The sequence below is a fragment of the Chelonia mydas genome, chromosome 5 (assembly GCF_015237465.2).
Source record: "Chelonia mydas isolate rCheMyd1 chromosome 5, rCheMyd1.pri.v2, whole genome shotgun sequence".
In the NCBI taxonomy this organism is placed as follows: domain Eukaryota; kingdom Metazoa; phylum Chordata; order Testudines; family Cheloniidae; genus Chelonia; species Chelonia mydas.
Window position 1 is genome coordinate 120,771,082 of NC_051245.2, and position 18,389 is coordinate 120,789,470.

Consider the following 18,389-nt stretch of genomic DNA (forward strand, 5'->3'; position numbering starts at 1 on the left):
TTGGGTTGAGGAAGACCTTCTCCAATGTTCCCCCGCCACAGTATGAGTCATACTAACTATTATGCATCACATATGGAGTGGGGATCTTCTGATACATGTCTTATTAGAGACAGGAACTCTTCTCTGTGATGATATTTACTTACCTCAAGTTAGTAATCGGAAAAGATATTCCCTATATACTATTCTGACTTTTATAATACCACTCTAAGATAGTTTGCATGGTTTTCCCCACAGGCAATGCTACTAAAAAAGCGAGCACACACTCTCTCTTTTTAAAAATAAATAAAAAAGCAGCCCTCGAAACTTGCTATGATTTATTTGGGTTTAGGCAGTGATTATAAATTAAATAAAAACACATACAGCAAAACCAAATAGGCAATTAAAATATATATTACAATCCCACCTGAAGAGTCTTTATTAGGTTTTTTACTAGAGCTATGAGCTTAGAAAGTGTTGGATGTTGGTGTTAACTTTGCTTTTAATTTCATGATTCCTCTGGTGGTACTTCAAACTCATGAGCTGACTGGAGATGTTAATGAAAATCAAATGGGGAAGAAAAAACTATTAAACAGGAACTTTAACATTTTAGTCTTACAAACTCTTATTCCAATTCACTGCTAAAATATGGCACCCCTTTTGCAAACCAAAAACCACATCAGCTAACAAACAAATATATCCAGAAGTTACACAGAAAGAAAAGAGGAACCCAATGGCATGAATTTTCAGAAGTACTCAGCATTGATAACTGGAGTCAGATTTTTTGAAAGAGCTGACATTCTACTTACGCACCAAAATAATATTGTTTGAAAAATTGAATTTTCTTTTTGTGGTACATTTTGATACTTTAAAATGACTTCCTGTTGCAAATTGGAAAAATATGGAAAGATTCACATTGGAGTTTTGATATTTTCTCATTTTGAAATGACACTGCAAAATGAAAAATGTAGTTTCAAAATGTTGTTTTAAAATAAAGAAGTTTTGTTTAGGCATTTCTGATTTTAAGCTGTTCAGAATTTTTCATTTTTTGAAAAAGTTCAATATTTTGACTTTTCATTACAATTTGGAATGGAAGGTAATTTCCAAATGTCTTAATGTACTGCATTTTTCCCATTGCTGAACACAATATATTGTTGGGAAATTGGCTCCTTTGAAAATCTAGCATTTCAAGTCACTGTTTTGGAAATTTAAACTGTCATTTTCCCACACAAAATTTGATTTAAATGAAATTACATTTTGTGACTGGATTTTTTTTCATGCAGAGAATTGCAATGAGCACACATCAAAACAAGTGGGCAGATTTTCAAAAGGGATGTTGGGTCATGATGTTATAGAGGAAGCTTCTAGAGAGCACTTCTAAAAAAAATTGGCCATTTCATTTAGATGCCTAAATGGGAGCGGAACCCTTTGGAAAATGTGGCCTCCAGTGTAGGTGCTAACCACTTGAAAATCTGGCCCCCACGAATGTTATCCTCCAAAAAGTTAACTTGTAACCAGTGTAAAGTAGACCACCTAAGGTGAAAGGGAGGGAGAAAGCACTGTTATAAAAGCTGTCACATTCATGGCTTGAAGCAGCAATGGAACAAAAATAAGAAGACCCACCATGCCATAGAGGCCAGTAGAAGATGTGAAAGAAGAAGAGGTGATGGTGCTATTTTGCAGCAAAGTGTTCAAGGTATCCTCCGGATTCCACTGAGACCTCACCACAAGTCTAGAGGAGTCCATGCTTTGGTGGAAACAAGGTATGCCAGAGGAAGAGGAACATCCCTGGAAGTGGTAACATGGCCAAATGCTGCATTATCTTTAACACAGAGCCTTCCCCACCTGGGTTTCTCAAGGGGAGTACCTGGTAGAGTGCTTCCAATAGAGTCACATTTATGCCACTGGGGGCATATAATTTTCTTAAGAATTATTCTAGCGAATAGCTGGCACTGATAGCCAGTTCCTACTGATATACAAATTTATTTATCCCCTTCTTTGTATATCTGATCAAAGCAGTTTGCCTCTTTTTTCCCCTAATTTTTTCAGAGCAGACTTCTCTGAAAGTGTCTTTACCACAGACAAGAATTGCTTCTGGCACCTCTATAACTGTCCTTTTCTGTTGCCAAAGGATAAAAAACTCTTGGAATAATCTCATTTCATTAAGTGGCATGGGGAAGTGTACGTGCCAGGATTCAATGAATGACAATTTGTGCCTCGGGCAGACAGAAGCTAGAACGGGATGACAGGGGATGGATCACTCAATAATTGCCCTGTTCTGTCCACTTCCTCTGAAGCATCTAGCATGGGCCACTGTCAGAAGACAGGAAACTGGGGTATATATGGGCCATTGATTTTACCCAGGATGGCCATTCTTATGTGATGTTCAGCCTAATTTCAAAGATGTTTGTTCCACTTTAGAATCATAGACTTTAAGGTCAGAAGGGACCATTATGATGGTCTAGTCTGACCTCCTGCACAATGCAGGCCACAGAATCTCACCCACTCACTCCTGCTCCAGGCCAATGGGGGCTGCGGGAAGGGCGGCCAGCACATCCCTCTGCCCGCGCCGCTTCCCGCAGCCCCCATTGGCCTGGAGTGGTGAACCGTGGCCAGTGGGAGCCACGATCGGCCGAACCTGCAGATGCGGCAGGTAAACAAACCGGTCTGGCCCCATAGGGGCTTTCCCTGAACAAGCGGCGGACCGGCTTTGAGAACCACTGCTCTAACCTATGTCTGAGCTATTGAAGTCCTCAAATCGTGGTTTAAAGACTTCAAGGTGCAGAGAATCCTCCAGCAAGTGACCCGTGCCCCACGCTGCAGAGGAAGGCGAAAAACCCGCAGGGCCTCTTCCAATCTGCCCTGGAGGAAAATTCCTTCCCTACCCCAAATATGGCTATCAGCTAAATCCAGAACATGTGGGCAAGACTCACCAGCCAGACACCCAGGAAAGAATTCTCTGTAGTAACTCAGATCCCACCCCATCTAACTTACAGTTCCCTATTGTAAGAACAGTTCTCGGGTTGTGTTCACTGACTGGACTTTTGAATGGCATTTTGTTCTGATTTTTAGAAGTGTTGTCCCTGGTTATAATAACTGCTTAAAAATGGGAAAATATCCATCCCTCCAGCTGCCAAAAGTATCATACCAGTACAGGAAATTAAAAACAATAAAAAAAGTATCATAGTTTGCAGGTTGTAGTGCATCCCTCAAAAGGCATCACAAGAAGCTTTATAGCTATAGACTAGCACAATACTACATAACAAAGTGATGAATGTAATTTCTGCCCTAATGTGATCTGCACTCCAGAATTCCTTTTTTTATTTTTCTTCTTGAGTACAATGAATACATGGCACTGGTTAGGTGGGCATCAGCTATTGCAACCCCCTCGTCTTTGGGGACCATTGTATTAAATTTATGAATGATTGCATTCTACTCCATGGGGGAGGGATACCACAGCTCTTAGAGGAACTCAAAAGAGTAGGGGATGATTACTTCAGAGATTGTAAACAGTTCCAGAGAAATCCTGCCCCCTGGGGTGGTTTGCATATACTGGTTCAGGCTCAGTTTTCTGGAGACTAGGAAACAAAGATAGTGCTTTTGGTATAAAAGGATGAGCTGGAACTAATTTGTGGGTCTTCCTTTTGATTCAGCAAAAGGGACAGGATTGTTCCCCAACCATTGCTGAAAGATTGGAAGGGACATTGGCTTATTGAACTCCGCTTATGGAAGATGGGTGGTTTCTGGTATGTTTATTAGTAAGCATATAGGAGCTTTTATTATTTTGTATGTGTTTTCTTCATAATGCTTTTGCCCTAAGAGTAAATGTGCTTACTTTGGAAGAAATGTGTGGTCACTCATTGGTAAAAACAGTCATTGTCCTCTGAGAGAAAGCAAAGCACAGACCTGGCTGTTGGGCAGACTGGCTTGCCAGGAATATCAGAATGTATAACAGGGACTGTGCAGCCTTTCAACCCAGGTCAGAAGAGAATGGGACAAGAGTCTCTGCCCAGAGACCAGTGATGGCTGAAGGCCTGAGACTTGCCCAGGCACTCCTGGAGTGGCCGTGGAAGAGGAATACAGGAGCAGTTAACCTGAAACTTTGACTGTGTATTGAACAGATAAGTTGTCCACAGTTAGAAGCAGATTTAAAGATAGCGATGTGCTAGATAAAATGTGTCTGACTGTGGTGTATCTGGGCACCTTTGATTTGATTTATTAGACGGGAAACTTGTATAAAGTTATTTGTGGTCCTCAGAAGGATTGATAACATCATCTTATACATGTCTCAGGCCTAGGGTTGCCAGCAATCCCTCGTTACAAGGGACGTTCCTTGTTTTTTCCTCTTTGTATAACAAGATTGGAAGTTGCTGAGTGCTGAAAAAAGCAGCAAGACATACCCCTGGTGAATGTAGATGAGTACTGCTTATTATATTATCATCAGCAGCATCATCATCAATAAAATAAATAAATAAATAAAAATATCAGCAGAAGGTGGGGTGGGGGTGCTAAGAAAACAGTCCCTTATTTTTGAAATACAATGTTGACTCTACTCCTTAGCTGGTATAAGTCAGCATTGCTCAATAAATTTAAGTGTAGCTCTGGTGATTTACACCAGCTAAGGATCTAGCCCTCCCTGTTTCCTTCCTTAGCTTACCTAGATTTTTTATTTTTATCTTAAGATGTGGCCTGTTCATTTTTTGGAATTCAAGCGTTGTGCAAGTAACTGATTTTCCAGTTTCCTGGCAATTAAAAAAAGTTGGGGTTTGAAATTTTTTTTTTACTGTAAATATATTTTTTAATGAAATGGAATGAAAAGACATTTCAAATGTCAAAATAAAGCAATTTTTTCTGATTTTTTTCTCCCCTCAATACAAACAATTTGGTGAAACCGGTACAAATTTGCACAACATTTTGGTGTCACCCAATCTGCATTTTTCACCCAGAAAAAGTTTTGGCCAAAATTGTTTGGCCTGTTCTAATTGCAATAACCCATAGTTACTACAGATTTCCAATAAACTGACTCTTTCACCAACAGAAGTTGGTCCAATCAAAGATATTACCTCACCCACCTTGTCTCTAATGAACTTTGGTATTTCATTGCATTGATGCTTTTATATTACTTCTTTTCTTCCCTAAAATGAAATTTCAGGCAGTTTGGATAGTCAGAATAATTTTTTTCAGCAACATCATCACATCTACATGTTTACAGTAGTTCTCCATAAAAAAAGCTATGGAAAATGTTACACCTTATGATTTAGGTACAGAAGAATACTGGGATAGATATGGCATCATCATTAGTTCCTCTAACCTTCAAACAAGTGGTGTTCTACCCTTTTAGCTACCATAAGGAATCTACGAAGGAATTCAGGTGCTACAGGTAGGCTCTGCGGGGCAAGCTACAAAGGTCATCTTTAGAAATAAAATCCACCCACTACCCAAGAGCTGATCCTAACTTCAGCATTCCTGCAAAACAGATCCCAGAGCAACATAATCAGGAATTCCCTCAACACAAATCCTCTTGCTCCATTAGGGTCTAACACCCCAAAGGATCTACATAAGAGACAGAACAGACATCTTCCCCATGACACTGGCTAACTCTAGCTGATGGGGAATTTTTTGATTAAATGTTTTTTTTTTCATTGAAAAATGACAATTTATTGAAACTGAAACTTTTCGTGGGAAAGGATTGGGTTCAACAAATTTCTCGACTCAATTTTCTAAAGTTTCAAAATTGTTGAAATCTACCACTTTGACATTTTCCAAATGAAAAGTGTTAGTCACTTTGAACCCCAAGATTTTCTGTTAAGAAATTTAAGCTAATCATAGTACAAAAATGGTACAATTTTTAAAATGGTCAACATTAAAATGAAATGTTGCACAATTATTGAAACAAAATATTTTGATTGATCTGAGCCTAAATTTTTTCAGATTTTCAGTCCATGAAAGTTCTCAGAATTTTGACTTTTCATCCTTATTTGGGACAGGGAAATTTCTGAAATCTCAAATATCGTCATGGGACAGGAAGGTCATTTCCCACCCAACTCTACTCTCTACCTCAAACTGAGCAATTTTACGGGGCTTTCATCCACATTCCATATTCCACATACTCCCCAGCATTACCACTGTAGCCACACCAGTCACAAGCAACAGCACCCTCACTATGGAATCAGTGATCCATACCGGGAGTGGCGGGAGGGGGAAGTCACCACTCATCTTCCTACCTTCTACCATTTGGCCATGGATGTGGAAGTATCTGACCAAGCGAGGGAGCCAAAATTCTCTAGTCCCTGCTGGATCATGTAAAGTTCTTATCCTGACCAAGATGGTATAAGGAACCAATCCTCGTCACGGGAGTGTCACTAACCTGCATCCTTACATCAAAACCAAAGCCCCACAACCCACAACAAGACCCTGCCCTCCTTATCCCAATAGCAGTGTCCGCACAATCTCCATCTCCTTTAATCCACCTGAGGAGAATGACCAAGAAAACCACAGCATCTCTCTTTCCTCACCTCTAGAACAATTCTACTTCTCTCCTCCCACCCAGGTTGGAAGCCAGGCTAGAATCACATCGGTACATCAGCAGTGCCCAATTCTGCTTCTGCTGCCAATGACAAGTGAGTGTTGGACAACAGGGGAACTTTTCAGGGCTCAGACACACCCAGATGGTCATTCCCAAGTGGTGGGAGGGTTGGAAGGCCAAAGCTGCATTGGTGTCAAAGTCATATGTTGTGCATGTGTAGCCCACTGGTGAGTATAACTTAAAGGTCCCCCTCTGTGCCCAATTCACAGAGAAGGTGACTCTGTTACAGTCCCAGATAAGGAGCTTTGTCTCTTTAGCTTACGCTTTAGCAGCTCAAGTTTTTAGTATTGGGAGATGTTGGTTTAGTTCACGTGTCCACCAAAATAGTGACTGTCAAAAATGCACAAATTTAGAGGCTTTCTGGATGCTTCTCTGAACAGAACCGCCTACCTTTTTTGGCACCCACCCATCCCGAGGAGTCAGGCCTCTGAAAACAGCTACTTCAGAATGCAAATCAGAACACGGAACAACCTGTAGCTATAGACAATGTGTGCAGTAGCCAATCTTTATAAGTCACATTTCCCGGTTCGGTACCTCTTAATCCTTTGGTTTTGATATATTTAATTCTTATTTTTACACATTCCTTCCAGCTTTGATCCCAGAGATCTTCTATGCCAACTGTTTTGAGCAGAATTGATTAACTGAGCTCCGGTTTAATAAGTGCTGCCCCTATCAATATTTATGTGGTAATCACATAATATTCACTTTCTTTTGTCTTATTTTTTCCCCTCTGCCGCTTCAAAATGAGACTGAACAGGTTATCAGTGAAATCTGCCATTCTGCTTTGGTCCATACCAGTAACTACTGTTTGACTGCTCAGCATCTGATCCCATGAGCCAAAGTCCACAAGATTTGGAAAGCTAGCTCTCATTAGCAATGGCTTCCTTATGATTATCGCCAAGTAAGAATTAATGTTTCTTTCCTGACCTGTTTAACTTATCTTCCTCTTCCTATCCATATGCCTCTAAGAAAGGTAAGATTATTTTGTTGGCATTAGGAAAGAAAATATAGCAATTAAAACAATACATAATTATATCTAAAAGCAGAGGGCTTAATTCCAGTCTTCTACACGTTTTACGCCTCTGTAAATCCATTGACTTCAGAGTTACTCTTAATTTACCCTACAAGATCAGAATCAGATCAAGCATGTACGAAACTGAATACAAATGTGCATGCTTTCCTTATGTATCAGAGTTCTGCTCTTCACTGTCAACAACTAGATACAAGTGGCCTGTATTGTATATAGTACATTATTAATTATGGTGTTAATTATGTTTATTCAGCCATCCCTGAGCACCTGTTATTCACCTCTATTACCATTGCTGCTATGGTAATTATACAAGTCAGCTGTACACATGGTCAAATACTGCAAATATAATGTTTTTCCAGTGAAGTTGGACACTTAGGAGTGGAGGGGCAAAGGATGGAATATTTCTCTGCAAGATTATTTTGTGTGTGTTTGTTTTAAAGGTGGCTGTTTGAAATTGCTCGGTATTTGGAATATTTGAATCAATCCCAGGAAAGAAGGAAGGATTACTAGGCAGCGGGCAGGCTAGGCAAAAGCACATGATGAATGAAACTTATCACAGGGATGTCACCACCACCTATGTGGTGTATGTGTGGAATTGCTATAGCTGGAATATTGGGAGGTGGCTGGAATGTTCAAAGTGTCACTCTTCACATATCATCGCTGGGCTCTCAATACTGAACAGATCACATAGCTAGCTACCTGTTGCTGCTTTTGTGCATGCTGATTAAAATTCCTTGCAGTAATGGGAACTACAATACAGGATACATACGTAGAATGTGCACGCAACCAAACACAGAGAGCTAAGAAATGTTACCAAGAGTTACATCTGTTAACTAGAGCTGGTCAGAATTTTTTCCATCAAAACGTTTGTCAGAAAATGAGAGTTTGCTGAAACAATCTGTTCACAGAAAAGGATTCAGATTCAAGATATTTGTTTTGAAAAAAAAATGGACTATTCCAAAACTTTTTTCCTCCAAATGTTCCATTTCAACATTTTCTAAATAAAAAAAAAACTTTTTGTTTGAAATGACTTTGTTTTTTGAAATTTAAGCCAATTACAGTAAAAAACCTAAAACATTTCAAAGTGATTGAAACAAAATATTTTGATTAACCTGAACTGAAATAGTTTGAGTTGTCAGTTTGCAAGAATTTTCGAGATCGACCAATTTGGAGGAAGAAAAATTAGATCTGGAAATGTTTCCCAGAAAGGGAAAGCCACTTCCTGTCCAGCTCTATTCTTAACTTCCAAATAACTGCAGTCAATTAGTTGAGCTGCTGTAATATAGTGTAACCAGTACAAGCATTGGGAAGAGCAATTCATTTTCTGCCTTTTTTTTACACTTCATATCCTTTCTCAAACGTAACATCTGAGCACCCTGTTGCCTTCAGAGGAAACCATTATTGCATTGATGAATGCTGACTTTGTATTATAAGGGGATTGGCATGCTTCATGATCTTGAAACTACATCTTATGCAGAGTATAAATTGTATATGAATAGTGTCCTGCATGTAAAACATTTAACAGAAACATTTTATCAGATAGGTTTGTTGTTTGTTACATGCAATAGATTATTAATAATATAAAAATACCTAGCTCTTATATACCACTCATCAGTAGATTTCAGAGCACTTTCCAAAGAAGGTAAGCATTGTTCTCCTCCATTTTACAGATGGGGGAACAGGCACTGTTAAAGAAGAAAACTCTGGTTCCTCCATTGACATATTAAAGTATTTCACACTCAGTATGTTAGCTAAAAAGACATTCTGTTTATATAATTACTTCTCTTGCTATAGCATGTCAGTCTGATACCCAACAAGTTGTGTAGTTAAAACTGGGGTAAAAAGACAAGAGTTTATCTTTAAGCTCTGATTTAGCAAGGCACTGCACACCCCTAATTTTAAGCACAAGACCTCCCTTTGAAGTAAAGTACTCATGTCATGTTCATGAAGATAACCACATGCTTAAGTGATTCCCAGAGTGTTTGTCTTATCTATTTTCGCTGGCAATCACCATAGCACCTGAGTGCCTGCCGTAAAAATCGATAGCAATAGCAAAATCCCTAGTGGAATTCATGGAGACCTTCGATTGCACATCTTTAACTACTTCCCATTCCTCCTTCTCCTCTCCTACCCTTGGCTTTTCCCTTCACAGTGTGTCGTGGCTAGCTCTATCCCCATCCCGCACTCTCCTCATTCTGGAATTCCTGTTCCAGTTCCAAGAAACTTCCCTTAACATATGGCGATATATCATTTGTGGTATAGTACTACCAAATCAGGGTCAGGGCTTCACTGAGCTGGGTCTTGTACAGATTTAAAAACGGCCACTATAGGTGGTCACTGGGGATTGAAAATCAGTGAGAAATAGGGATCTAGTGTCCGTTTGTGGCTTTAAAAATGTCCCCCATTGCATTTAAAAGGGACTTAAGTGTGGACAGTATATGGGTCTTGCAGATGAGCTCAATAGTGTATTCATCTAACTAACATATCTACAGTGTGGAACTCTAATGGTGAATATTAGATGAATAAGGCTTTCCAGCCATAGTCATTGAAGCCATTATTCAACATCCAAATTTACAGCAAGCATTCTACTACAGCTCTAAACAAAGTCTGGAGTGGAAGGTATTAATGATTCTCTGCTTACATCACAACTCAGAACTTAGGTGTAATCCTTCACTACAGAAAGATTCATTTTGTTCTCATATAAGAAACTTGAGTCTACAAAAGACTTGCTTAATTTACTTTTTTAAATTGGTGAAAAGTGTTGACAGCTAAGTGTGATGGGAGGAAAGCAGCTTGAAGAAAGGAAATCCCAGCTGGTTCTTTCCATTGATTTTCTCCTTTTCCTTTGAGACTATTAAAGTGATCATATTGCCTAGTTTATCTGCAGAGGCTAATTGATTAAATCTGGAGCGAGCAAAGAAGGATAATTTAAATGCACAGGTTACACTTGATATAAAGACTGAAAGTCATAAATCACCCATATTTTTCAGATGTGAAGCACTGATTTTCCTCTTTCGTCTCTTTAAGCATTAACAGTAATTACACTCTAAAACAGAAAACACAAAAACAAAAACTTGTAGGGCTTCATTCACTGCATGATTTAATGAGACAGTACATAATTTGATGGAGACTGACATTGAAAAAGACTGGAGTACCAGCCATTCCAAGTTATCCAGAACCGGTGGAGTGGAAATGGCATTGCACAGCCACTGTTTGCATTCACATTAGAAGTTGCACAGTGTTTACTCTTTTCAAAGCACAATGATTCAATCACACAGTAGCGAGATAACAGCGACATGAAAAAGGATTTAACCTCCATGGACGTGATGCTGCTCTAAATAACTTATTGCAATTACAAAGATGTTTGTTTTCTAAATAATAAATCAGTCTTCATTTTTTTCTCTTTTTCTCACTAAGAAGGCTGGATCTTCTCTCTCTGCAATCATAAAATTTCCAGTCTCAACATGTCGTATATCAGTGTCAAGTGGCAGTCTCTTTCAGTACGTACAGAGTGTGAAGAAGGGAAATTATGGGAAAGGTAAATGAATTTCATATTCAATCACTACTCTTATTACCTATTTGACTTGTAAGATAAAACATCACTTTACCGTAAGTACCATAAGCGAAAATAATTCTTTGGCCTTCACAGTGTTAACATTGACCATGGTGAACTCTTTTGGTGCTTTACTGTGGGAATACGTATTAAATTACAGTCGAGCTGCCTATGCTGCTGTAGCTCAGGGCCTGTCTGTATTACTAGTTGTCTTAAAGAATTTACATTGCTCAGCTAAAAAATTTAATCAGCCATGGGAGAGACTTAAAAAAAATACACTGTGGAAAAAATAAATCGGTTGGTTTTCTGTGCTCTTATTTTCTACTAGTTCAAAAACAAAGACTTGATTGATTCATAACAGGCTGTTAGGGAGTGTAACAAAGAAGCATTGGCTCTGCATCATTCTGGAAATATTTCAGAGTAGCAGCCATGTTAGTCTGTATTCGCAAAAAGAAAAGGAGGACTGTGGCACCTTAGAGACTAACCAATTTATTTGAGCATAAGCTTTCGTAAGCTGCAGCTCACTTCATCGGATGCAAGTGAAGTGAGCTGTAGCTCACAAAAGCTTATGCTCAAATAAATTGGTTAGTCTCTAAGGTGCCACAAGTACTCCTATTCTGGAAATAGTTCACAATTGGGTAGGATTTACAGCCACACATAGGACTCCAGTGCTCTTCTGTTGATTCACCTATGAACAGAATTACCTTTTGCTAACTCATTGTGGCAATTTTGGTTTGTTAATTCCACCATGATATCTGAGAGGTCGGTGTCACCCTCCAGGCAAGAAGGTACTAAGGGCAGAAGCAAAGAGGTTCTGCAGGGAAACCTTCATGCTTACAAAGAAACCTTACAATGAAGTTCATGGTCTCTTAGTACTGACATACCAATAAAAAACAAAACCGAGAATGCGAGTAAGACCGACCTCATAGAGTGAGTGTAGACTTTATCTGGCTAAGGATGGAAATGTCACCTTCTCACTTGATCAAATGTCAATCCACTGGCTTCCATGAACTGACATCAGGGATGAAGTTGGCCTGAGAGATTTACTGGTAAACGACTGAAAACATGGACTACAATAATATAATCGTCTAAAACAGAACATCTTACATTAGTTCCGAGTTAAATCTTGTGGTCCTTATTCCTTCTTTTGAAGACAACTGTAGGAATTACTCCTATAGAATTTGGCTTATGGTGTCAATGATTATTGTAGAATCCTCTCTAAGTACATATAAATATGCATATATATATCTCACTCACACACACAAGCTCATTAAACTTGGAAGCTTTGTGATGGGACCAAGTTCTAGAGGTCTTGGTCCTCCTCTAAGAAGGCCATTCAACATTTAAACCCAGGAGCCCAGGGGCTGTGGTACATGTGTCATGGGGAAAAGTGTAAGATGTAGATACTGAAAGATGAATTCTGGTTGTTAGGAAGAAGACATTAGGCCAGGCCCTCTAGGACCCCTATCTCTGAAGTGGGTCCAGTTCAATATTCAGGGCCAAATTAGACAGGGGGAATGTCAGCGTTCCAATGCATAGCTGAAAAGAGGAAAAGTGCAAATGTATTAGTCACTGGGGAACTTATGTGGGATGGGAGAGCCTACAAAGAAGAAATGGTTTCCAGTTTCACTAAAGCGGTTCCAAACAGCTGGTCTGGAAAATTGACAATGTTTTGAGAGAGAATGTTTTAAATCTGGGAATGGGAAAAGCTGATAAGTGTGGAGTAACATTTTCTTCAGACAAAGATATCTGCTAGGAATGTCAATAATAAAAAGGCAACTGTATGCTCTGGTATGGGATAGGGCAGAAAATACAGCTGCAGTGGGGTGGGCGACAGAGGGGAGGAAAGAGACTGAAATCACAGAAGTACATTGCAGAAATAACAGGATAAAAATACACAAGTTGTGGTGAAGTTTACTGTACATGTTTAAAAGGTGCAATTGTACCTCAAATGAAGCATTATAATCTATTGCAGTGATACTCAGACTAAGACTCAGGAGCTGCAAGTAGCACTTTAATGAGTCTCTTGCAGCTCTTTGCAGCATAATATTAAAACACTGTATGATTTAATTAACAACAATCAGGATTCTTTTACTATGTTATTAACCAGTTGTAGTTGATAAAATAATACTTGGTCAGAATAATCAGGAAAAAATATTTTATTATATAAAAGTGAAACAATAGAACAATGAATTCACTGTATTGTGGCTTTTTGGGGTAATGTTGATCGCTTATTTGGCTCCTGAACCACTGACGTCTGAGTATCACTGATCTAATGGATACTGGGAATCAGGAGACCCATGAGTCACAACACTTAGGCTCTGCTCCTGGCTCTTCCACTGAATTGCTATGTGATACTGGGCAAATAACTTCACTCCCTCCCCCTGCTTTTCTTACTCCTTCCACCCTTTGTCTGTCTTGTCTCTTTAAGCTACTTCAGAGTAGGAATAGTCTTACTATGGCTATGTAGAATACCTATCACAAAGGAGGCCTTGATGGGGCCTGTAGCTGCTACCGTTGTACAAACATCATCATGAATTTTGTTCAGAAAAATATTCTTTGGAAGAATGTGTTGGGGATATGGCCAGAAAAATGCTCCTCGTGGAATTTTCATACTCATTTTACATACTCCAAAGGTTACAACTGAAGTGACACTTCTCCCTTGTTAGATAAAGTAGGCAATCAGGCAGCTGAGAAAACATATCTTTCTCCTGCAATATATAAACCAGAATATCAGCTGTCACTAGATGTTATTAAAATATATTTTGAAATACAGAGGTAAAATCTTCAACAGCACTTAAGTGACAAACCCACGTCCAATTGACTTTCAGAGGAACTTAGGCTCTTAAGTGTAGTGAAAGTCAATAGAAATTGAACTCCTAAAGCACTTAGGCTCTTTTAAAAGTTTCACCCAGGCACCACAAATTTAATATCCCATATTTTCCAAAAAGATGATCATGACGACACATGAAAATCTATTCCAATAGCACAAACTAAGACACAGTCCAAGGCAGCTGCGTTGGATAGAGCAATAAAGGCAACAGAGCATTGATCCAATTTTGGCTTGATTTACCCTACCTGGAAATTTATATCTTTGGATTGCAGTGGGTATTACACATACATGTTCCAGCTCAAGTCTTTTATATAAACTTTTGTATCATGAAGACAAGCAAGACTGATTGCATTAAGAGCTTTTGGCAATGTCAGTATCAAATGTTATCTGTAAAATGTACATTGTGAAGTGCTAACCATACAGGAGAGTATGTCACAGGAAAGGTCAATTGCAGGAAAAGTGGCACACACATGCCATTTCCCTTGAAAATATATGGCCTTTTGTAGTTTGTGTCCTTCCTTCCTTTTTTTTTTTTTTTTTGTAAATGGCATCATGAAAAGTGAGACAACTGCATATCATTGCTACTCCCTTGGAGCTCACAGTTTTCTTCATTTTGTAAATATTGTGATGCATGCCAGTATATTGTTCATAAGCTAATGGAACTCAAAATGAATGTCTATTCAGAAGCAAGGCTAAGCTTTGATTTTATAAAAAAGTGTTTGTATACAAATGGTAGAAGTCAAAATACTAGGATGGATGAACTTGAGTGCTTGGTATTAAACGGAGGATACTGATATAATAGGGCTCACAGAAACTTGGTGGAATGATGATAATGAATGGGACATGGTAATACCAGGGTATATATTATATAAGAATGACAGAGAAGGTCATGGTGGAGGGGTGACACTATATGCGAAAGAAAGCAGTAGATATAGTGTACTTGGACTTTCAGAAAGCCTGTGACAAGGTCCCTCACCAAAGGCTCTTAAGCAAAGTAAGCCATCCTGGGATAAGAGGGAAGGTTCTCTCATGGATCAGTAACTGGTTAAGACAGGAAACAAAGGGCAGGAATAAAGGGTCAGTTTTCAGAATGGAGAGCGATAAATAGCGGGGTCCTCCAGGTATCTGTACTGGGACCAGTGCTGTTCAACATATTCATAAATGATCTGGAAAAAAGTGAGGTGGCAAAGTTTACAGATGATTCAGAATTACTCAAGATAGTTAAGTACAAAGCAGATCTTGAAGAGTTACAAAGGGTTCTCACAAAAGTGGGTGATTTGGCAACAAAATGGCAGGTGAAATTCACTGTTGATAAATGCAAAGTAATGCATATTGGAAAATATAATCCCAACTACACATACAAAATGATGAAGTCTCAATTAGCTGCTCCATTCAAGAAAGAGATATTGGAGTCATTGTGGATCATTGTCTGAAACCATCCGCACAATGTGCAGCACCAGTCAAAACAGCTAACAGAACCATTAGGAAAGGGATAGATACTAAGACAGAAAATATCATAATGCCACTCTATAAATTCATGGTATACCACACATGGAATACTGTGTGCAGTTCTGGTCACCCCATCGCAAAAAAGATATATTAAAATTGGAAAAAGGTATAGAGAAGGGCAACAAAAATGTTTAGGAGTATGGAACAGCTTACACATGAGAAGAGACTAAAGAGACTAGGACTGGTCAGCTTGGAAAAGAGAAGACTAAGGGGCAATATGATAGAGGGCTATAAAATCATGAATGGTTTAGAGAAAACGTGTTCTTTACTGCTTCCAACAACACAAGAACTGGGTGTCACCCAATGAATTTAATAGACAGTAGGCTTAAAACAAGCCTAAGGAAGTACTTCACACAATACACAGTCAACCTGTGGAACTCATTCCCAGGGTATGTTGTGAAGGCCAAAGGAAGTACTTCACACAATACACAGTCAATCTATGGAACTCATTGCCAGGGTATGTTGTGAAGGCCAAAACTATAACTGGATTCAAAAAAGAATTTGATAAGTTCATGGAGGATAGGTCCATCAGTGGCTATTAGCCGAGATGGTCAGGGATGCAACCCCATGCTCTGGGTGTCCTAAGCCTGTTACTGCCAGAAGCTGGGAGTGAATGGCATGGAATAGATCACTCAATAAGTGCACTGTTCTCCTCATTCCCTCTGAAGCACCTGGCATCAGCCACTGTTGGAAGAGAAGATACTGGGCTAGATGGACCATTGTTCTGACCTGGTCCCAGTTTGGCCATTCTCATGATTCTTGTAGCACAAATAATGGTAACCCTATAATGTCATCTTTCTGAGGGAAAAAAACCCAAACAAACCACACTTCAGGAGAAATAAGGTATTGCTCTTGCAGAGTATATTAAGCGAGCTCCTCAGGAATTTTTTGATGGATTGTTTTTAATTAAAAAATGTTAAGTCAAATTTAATCTGTTTGTGAAACAGGGTTGGGTTTGATGAATTTCCTGTCTCAAAAAATATGGAGAAAAAAGTTTTGAATTTGTCAAAATGTTTTGTTTTCACATTTTCTAAATGAAAAATTCCAGTTTTCTGGTTCAAAAAAGTTTTGATTTGACATTAAGCTAATTAGACTAAAAATATTTACAGAGGAAAGTTGAAATCTAAATATATCAAAACAATGTTTCAACTGAGGCAAAATTAAAGAAATGGTTTTTCTCTTTGTGAATATTTTGAGATCTCCCTGAAGAATTCTGTCTGTCAGTGAGAATTTCACCTGTGGTATAGGGAACACATGCTGGAGTTGCAGCACCGCTGTCCTTCAGAAGAGTGCGCTATTTACTTCCCCAGCACCAGCTAAGCTCCGTGAGTTAGTAAAGAGGGAGGTGAGGACTCCATTCTGTCTCTCTGTTTTGGCTAATCTGGAGCAAACTTTGCATTCATGCAAATAAAGACTGAAATTTGGCCTGTCATTGCACAGTGGCATTAAGGCAGTAAATCTCCTTATGTTCTTGACTTCCCCTTGTGCAGCCAGCCACAACTTGACCCACAGGGCCTAGTTTTCAAAAACCATCCTCCTTTGGCAGAATAAGTACTGCACATGGAAACTGAATTTTCTCCGAGTACAGGCATGGGAATCTGACAGGTGCATGGCAGACATTCGTGCATGCCAATATTCATGTTCACAGGGACACTTGCACACAAATCAAGGTCATGCTGGGGACCTTTTGTAAACTGGGAACAAAGATTTTAGTGTCCCTTGAGAAAGGATCTGGGGTAACAAATACTGATTGCCTGAAGAGCTCCTCTGTGTGATTTCTTATTTTTTTTCTATGAAAGATATTGCTCACTTGTATCTAAACAAAGCCCACTCTGCTTTTCTATACTGCTCATTCTGTCCTGCCTTCTTATTTGTTGCCCCGTCAATGATAAGAGAAGGTTACTCACCTTGTGCAGTAACTGAGGTTCTTCGAGATGTGTGTCCCTGTGGGTGCTCCACTTCAGGTGTCAGTGCATCCTGGCACCATCAATCGGAGATTTACGGTAGCAGCGTCCGCGCAGGTCACATGTGCACAGTAGGCGTCTCGTGGTGCCTTTGGTGCCATGTCTAGCACGCGCACGACCTGAGCCCTCCAGTTCCTTCTCTACCGCAGAGTCCCAACTGTGAACTTCAAAGTAGAGGGAAGGAGGATGGGTAGTGAAGCATCCGCAAGGACACACATCTCAAAGAACCTCAGTTACTGCACAAGATGAGTAACCCTCTCTTCTTCTTCGAGTGCTGTCCCTGTGGGTGCTCCACTTCACGTGACTGTAGAGCAGTGCCTCTCAGAAGGCAGGAGGGACTTCGGGTTCGTCTGAGTCGCAGAGGCAAGTACGGTTAGGCCAACTATGGCGTCAGCGCTGGAGTCATGAGTGATTGCACGGTGCTCAGTAAATGTGTGGACAGAGGCCCAAGTGACCGCCTTACAAATCTCTAATAGTGGAACATCGTGTAGAAACGCTATCGAGGTTGAAACAGATCATGTAGAATGTGCTCTGATGTGCGCAGGCGGGTCCAAATATGGTAACGTTGTTGAATGCATCTGGAGATCCATTTAGACAAGCTCTGAGTGGAGAGATTTCTCCATGAAGATAATTTTGAGTCTGAGATCCGCCCTTCACTTTGCTGCAGTGGGCCAATTTTTGTGGGATATGTGCCTCACCGAGACATTGTACACACAAGGAGTACCCATCAGAAATGGGCATTGCTTTGCTGCAGGACCCGCAACGCTTAAAGCCTGGGGAACCAGGCATCATAACGGTTAACCACCCCCGGTCGGGGAGGGTAAACTGGAGAAAGTAAACTTTTTTTTTAAATAATGACTAACACTAACACTAACTATAACTTTCTATATGACTAACTAACTATTTAATCTAGGATTTCAAAAGGTTTGGGAAGAGTG